Source organism: Neoarius graeffei, chromosome 1 (assembly GCF_027579695.1).
Source record: "Neoarius graeffei isolate fNeoGra1 chromosome 1, fNeoGra1.pri, whole genome shotgun sequence".
Classification (NCBI taxonomy): domain Eukaryota; kingdom Metazoa; phylum Chordata; class Actinopteri; order Siluriformes; family Ariidae; genus Neoarius; species Neoarius graeffei.
Window position 1 is genome coordinate 27,681,516 of NC_083569.1, and position 6,788 is coordinate 27,688,303.

Genomic DNA, 6,788 nt, shown 5'->3' on the forward strand with positions numbered 1-6,788 from the left:
ATGAACAGTAACTTACCAGGAATGCGTTCGTGTAATAGCGGACTCAAAGAGCCAAACTTTACCAACTAAACAGAACATGTTCCCAGTCTTGTATTAAGATACAATTTTGACAGTAAACTATTTCACATGTCTAGTTTTATAAGGTATAATTTCCAGTGGTAATGTAATTTTTGTAAGACGAGCACTTTAACGGAAACAAAGGGTTTGGGACATGATAGCGTGCTTGACCAAAAGGACCCGGTAGTTGAGACAATATGCATATGTTACAAGCTGCACACAAAGGCTTTACAGAGATTTGAACTCAAGTCACTGGAGTCAAAGTCCACAGTGCTAACCGTTACACCATGAAACAGAGGGCAAATTGTTTTCACCACCAAATTACTGGCATATACTGACAGCGACCTGGCAAAAAAAAAAAAATCAAACAGACCCTTGGTCGAAGGCTTAAATGAAAACATACTACAGTCATTAATGCCGAAACCTGGGATCAAACCAAGGACCTTTAGATCTTCAGTCTAACGCTCTCCCTACTGAGCTATTTCAGCAAGAGTAGACCACCCTTTGAGCAGTCACATCCCTGATATAAACATTAGTAGTTGCTAAATCCAATCGGTAAGGTCACATGGTGTTCCTTTTTAACCAAAATCTAATGAAATATAGAGTGATTAAAATAATATATAGTATCATCTGGAAGTATTACATATGTATTGTGCTAAATGATTAATGAAACTCTTATGTTGTTGGCAATTTGTTTTATTCCAAGCGTGTTTTTAATTAAATGAACAAAAGTTCACATGAAAGAATGAGCAAATAATAAGCTAAATAATGAGGTAAATGTGGTCTCTGTGCTCGCTCATTTCACTGTTACCCCCCAATCATGCAGTCTTGATTATTTCACTCTTATCCACAGTGTCAAGTGGGTAATGATCTCCCTTATAAGTGCACATGCGCAGAGAGAGAGAGAGAGGTTTTGATAGCCGGATCCACTCTGTGGGTCATAGAAGTGTTCCTGTAATATTAAAAACAATAATTTGAAGTATAAGATCAGAACATATTACGGTACTACTCCAAAAATTGGCATACAAGCTTTTCATTTACAAACTTACATATCCAAAAGAAATAAACTTTTATTCGTCACATGCACACTTTCATACAGTTGAAAGTTCACAGTTCACACACATGTTTTATTCCCCAAATAGTGGCGATAGGCAGACGAATATTTAAGCGCCATGGAGAAGTCCCAGGAAAGCCGATGCGAAAGTTTTGGCTCACTGTAAAGCCAGTGTAGGTGACTTAGATCAAAACAAGGAGCCAGAGTAGAATCACTGTTGCATACATTTGAACAGAGTAACCTACATGTAACAGGTCACCATCCAAGCAAGCAAATATAGGGTACCCACAGAGCAGCTAGCCAGATGCCTGTGCCCTGATCTTAACACGTTAGCCAACAAGATACACCACTTGACACTCCAAAGGGCAGGCAACAGAAATAGCCAGCCCTAGGGAGAGCAATAGTTCATTCTAACAAGAAGCTTACCCACATAGCAAGTACGAGACTTACCTAAAAGAGCGGTTAAGGTGGACACACCTAAGAGGGTTTGTGCAAAGTAATACAGGGTAGTCAGCGTTACAGACATTTGCAGTTCAAAGAAAGCAGCCACTAAAAAAAGCTTTTCTTCTGGATTGCTTGGATGAGAGAAGCAAAGGATAGATACATGCAGAAGTTAGAGTTTATTATCGTTATGATCCGTGCAAAATTACCTGAAACGATTGGAGTGATGTCCATTTGTGGCCTAGGTTTACCTACATGGATGTTGGAATGTACCTTCTCACAGCATTTTCTCTGTTGTAATAAAAAAATAATAATAAAAAAACAAAAAACTTATTTACTGAAAGAGAAGGGCAGGGAAGATTGAGAATCCAGCAGCTGTGGTTTGTTTACACCCAGTACTAAAACCTGTAGCATCCTAGCAATCACTGCAAAGACGCCTACAAAAAGCAAGAATCAGAGACAGTTTCACTAACTCTTTTCATGCCAGTAGCTGAATCAGTTTGCCTGACCACCACTTCATTCAGCAGAATTAAACTCGTAAGCAAGTTCCATGAATGAATACAACCTCTGTTCTATTCCAGGTTAAGCACTCACAAAGAACGACTGAAAAACTTTGAACTCCGTGGACTGCCGGTTAATAAAATGGCAAGATCATGGTCGCAAACTCCGACTGTATGGCAGGCCTTGGAGAAAACTTTTCTCATGTGTCATTGCTGTTGTAGGCTATTAAAGCTGGAGTGAAACAAAGGGATTCACTCACAGTTACAAATAAATACTTTCAGTGAAAAACATCTCCTACTCCCAGTTCAGAGATATTTCCTTTCTGAAGAAATGCCCAAGTCAAGTTCCTAAGCCACAATCAGACGTTCAAGACAAAATTCCAGGGAGACAGTAATACTTTTTATGTTTTCCTCTGTTTGAACAATCAGAACAACAAAAGCAGGGAAAAAATGAACCATATTTAAGACCCATTAAGCATTGCTCACAAGAAAGACAGGGTCTGGTTTTCCCCAGAAGAAAATATTACCTGATGCCAGATCCTCTAGGGCAAGACTTGAGTGTCTCATGACTAAAACAAATAGCAGAAATATTGTGACTATTTTCTCATTGCTTGCGCAAAAGTTCTGAAGATTCCTGATACAAGAAGGACACTGTATAAAATACGGAAGCGTATTGATGCCACACCAGAAAAAAAAAAAAAATCAGTATCACATCATAGGGAAAAGGGGAAGGGGCCCCTAGCCACTCATGTGGGGAAAATTAGCATATCAATTAGTAAAAAGGGGAAATTATATAGTAAAAAGGGGAAATATAATTTCCCCTTTTTACTAATTGATATGCTAATTTTCCCCACGAGTGACTAGTGGCTCCTTCCCCTTTTCTTGAAAAAAAAAAACTGATGAGTCTAGGTTTAACTTCCAGATCGGATGTCAGAACAAATGTAGTAAAGCAACCAGGATGTTTTTCTTGGGATCATCCCCTTGTTTGCATCTTTCCCTTTCCTGTTTGAAAGATGCATTTAACTATTAAGTGTATAGTGGTCAGAGTTTGGTTGGATACAGGGAAAGGTGTCAAATGTAAAAAAAAACAGCATCGTGAAACAGCCGGGAAAGGGTTTATCCCTTGTAATTGTCAATATAACTAATGGGGTATTGGGTATAAATAATCTTCCCATAGATTAAAATCACTATATGGGTGTGCTTTTCCTACCTTAAACATGAAAAGGCAGTCAAAACAACAGGACCTACTTTCCGGACTTAGGATTTTTCAGAAAATATGCAAAAATAGTACCATATACAAATGCTTAGTTTATATTGAAGGAGTTGGATAATCAAAGTTTTTATTGGCTTAAAAGTTTGATAAAAGGTGTCTGTTGATAGGCTTAAAGGTTCATTCCAGTCATCATGTGCCCACATGGCCAACTAATGGCCTGAAGTAGGGCGTACCAAATGGTAATTTTGTCACGAAGCCATATTTGGGGCCCTCCTGTGCCCCCACCAAACCTCTGAGTGCCCTTAAACTCTCAAAGTACACAGTAGAGTTCCCAAATATGACGATAAATCAGTTTAAACCCTATCAACACAAAAACTTTCCAAGATATGGACCCCTGAAATGTCAAAAAAAAATTTGTGTCATTAAAAAAAATCCACTTTTAAGGGGTTAATATCTCTAAAGTTAGTAAACTTGTGTTATTTTTAGGTGCAGAATCAGATAGACAGGGCCAGAATACATAGATATAGCAATTTACAGGTCTATATCCCCCTTAGAACAAAAGATATGGGCCTCCAAAAATGCTTGCAAATTAAGTGTACAATTCCCGGGCCCCAAAAGTGGGTGTGGCACCCAAATTTTGAAGGGCCAAAATTCAAAAAACGTTCCAGCTAGGAAGCTAAAATTTTGGATTCTTTCTTTTGACATCATAAGGCACTAATAAAATAAAATAAGGCAAATTGAAGAGGTATCACTGGGGAGGGTGTGTGAATTGACATGGAATGACCCACAAGTTACTCACTACTACACTGTCCCGACTACTACTCTACTTCACTAGTTGTTGGGTTTCCTGTGGTGGAAAGCACACACAGGACCAAAACCATCAGAAAACAATTCAATGGGTTTCTTTATGTATCCACACTCTATGCCTATAGGGTTCCGCTATTAAAGAAAGATGCTTTTTTCTTCATTTTTTGAATGAGGGCACTATTCCTGGAGATACTACAATACCAGGTTGATGCATGGAGCAGAAGGAGCAAGCCGCTATTACAACTCTCTGCTCTAAGAATCTGTTTAATAAAACACTCATGTAAAAAAAAAAAACATATCCAATAATAAACTGATAAGAACAGATACTAAAGTCAATGGCTTTAAATATACCACTTCCACATATTAAAATCCAGAAAGGTAAACACAGCTAGACTCCACCCCCAACAGCTGGATCCTTTTGAAGAGAGACATCATCTTGGGGGCCTGCGTGTGTGTAGAGGAGTGTTTCCTTGCAGAAAGTTTGATATTTCTAACATTTGACCACCAAAAATGTCCAGCTCTACCAGAGCAAAGCCTGCAAAAATAAGCTGAACTCATTAACATTCCTCTCCCCGGAAATCTTTAGTAAAAGGCAAAAGATTTATGCAGCAACGAAGAGAAACCTGAGCTGCACTGAACACTGGATCAGGTTAGTGACACTGTATAGAGTGTGTTTTCATGTGACATAATCAAACCAGAAGTCGGCCATATTGGAGGCATCGGACACATCAACAGCAAAGCAATCTTTGTGAATTTTTCGATAAACAAACCAAATAATGGTGAATTACTGCACAGTTTTGGGTTGCCACAATCGCTCAGATCATGAGAAACATCTCATGAAGAGTCGTCGTCTCTGCCTTGCCAAACTAAACCAGGATCTGACCGACAAAAATCTGCACAACATAAGAGTGTGTTCAGTTCACTTTGTATCAGGTATGAGTTTTTTTAAGTTTTGATTAAGGTCTTAAAATTAAGCACAAAACTATATTTCTACTGTCTAGCTGTGATGGTGCTTCTGTATGTTCTCTTGAGAGGAAGCTAAAGTTAAAAATCACAATCAGCCATCTGCTGTCAGCTGAGGTAGGCCCACAGGGGATGTGATTCATGATCTACAGTATATCACTGTACATGTAATGTACACAGTACACACCTTTGCTTTCACCAGACATTTGTCACCAAATTTCCGTGCTTTTCGTTCCCTGACTCAGCCACAGCACATCTGGTAATAAGCTTCTAGTCCCTTGAAACACTTCAGATCCTCAGCAATGTGTGGACTTCGTGAAAAAATTATGTACTTGAGGATGTTTGGGTATATTACAGCGGGCAGCAATGCATTGTCTTCACTCAGTTCCTCTCCCGTTTCGTATGGTTCCAGGCTGTCAATTAACTGCAGTTTCTCTCGGCAGCAGACTCTTACACTGGGCTCCAGACTTTCTAGCAGCTTCTGCTGAATATAAATCTACAGACAGATTTTTAAAATAATTGCTAGAACTGCTTTATTCTAAAATGATTATTTTATTAAATTATTATTGTTGTTGAAATAAATTGTTAATTTTAATAACCATTTTATTTTTATTTATTGATTATTTAAAAGCAAAAAAAATCATATGCTAATCTATACATTTATTAGATATTATTAGACTATAATATTTATACTTTATTATATATCTTAAAAACCTATTAAGCTTTAAAGGAACAGTCCACCGTACTTCCATAATGAAATATGCTCTTATCTGAATTGAGACGAGCTGCTCCGTACCTGTCTGAGCTTTGCGCGACCTCCCAGTCAGTCAGACGCAGTACAGGCGTACTAACACCTTCTGCGCACTTCGGCAGCGCATTGATATGGAGCTCAGATATCAATGCGCTGCCGAAGCGCGCAGAAGGTGTTAGTACGCCTGTCATTATAGTGCGGACTTTCCATAGCATAGAAAATCGCTACGTTTCAATTTGTGTAACTGAACTTGTTTCATATCACTGGTCATATAAACCTATGTAAACAGGAAAAACGCGGAAGAGTTTGGTCGCATCTAACTACAGCCCCAAAAAATACCGTTGGCCATACTGAGCCTAGCTACATTGCTAACAGGAGTGACAGCGCGTCTGACTGACTGGGAGGTCACGCAAAGCTCGGACAGGTACGGAGCAGCTCGTCTCAATTCAGATAAGAGCATATTTCATTATGGAAGTACGGTGGACTGTTCCTTTAAAGCTTAATAGACATATGTACATATTTACATAAAGAATACGTAAAATATACTATACCATTACCATGTATAAATTTGATGACTATTAATTTATAAATATTGATCATACTAAAGAGTGACATAATAACATCCTACTGTTAAACACCTGGATTTTTAACACTATAATATATAAACCTACAGACTGATTTGTAAAAATAAATGCCACAACTGCTTTATTCTAAAATTATTATTATTAATTTATTTATAAAATATTTAAATACATTCTTGTTTTTTAATAAATTATTATTACCTTTTAAATAAATAAATAAATAAAAGTGTAGTGTCGAGGGTTACAGCTCGCTCAATAGTTGGGATTGGGATGCACCTCCTGATGAAGCCTCCTCAGAATCTTAATGAGGAGAATTCTGCCTTTTACGAGGAGGGGCTTCACTGCAGTTAGCCTCATCCCACCTCCTCCTTATCCCTGGACACTGGACAGTCGTCACCTGGTAGCCTACAGGTTTCAAAAT

General features: G+C 38.2%; 3 non-coding genes across 3 annotated transcripts; all 3 read right to left on the reverse strand.

Annotated features, from left to right (window-relative positions):
* Positions 1-472: 472 nt before the first annotated feature.
* On the reverse strand, positions 473-545 carry trnaf-gaa (transfer RNA phenylalanine (anticodon GAA)). The gene has a single exon. It is a non-coding gene; the product is annotated as a tRNA-Phe (tRNA).
* A 3,694-nt stretch (positions 546-4,239) lies between these two features.
* LOC132898467 (U2 spliceosomal RNA) lies at positions 4,240-4,428 on the reverse strand. The gene has a single exon (XR_009656524.1). It is a non-coding gene; the product is annotated as a U2 spliceosomal RNA (small nuclear RNA).
* A 160-nt stretch (positions 4,429-4,588) lies between these two features.
* Positions 4,589-4,703, reverse strand: LOC132895714 (U5 spliceosomal RNA). Its single transcript, XR_009655813.1, has one exon. It is a non-coding gene; the product is annotated as a U5 spliceosomal RNA (small nuclear RNA).
* Between the last annotated feature and the right edge of the window lie 2,085 nt (positions 4,704-6,788).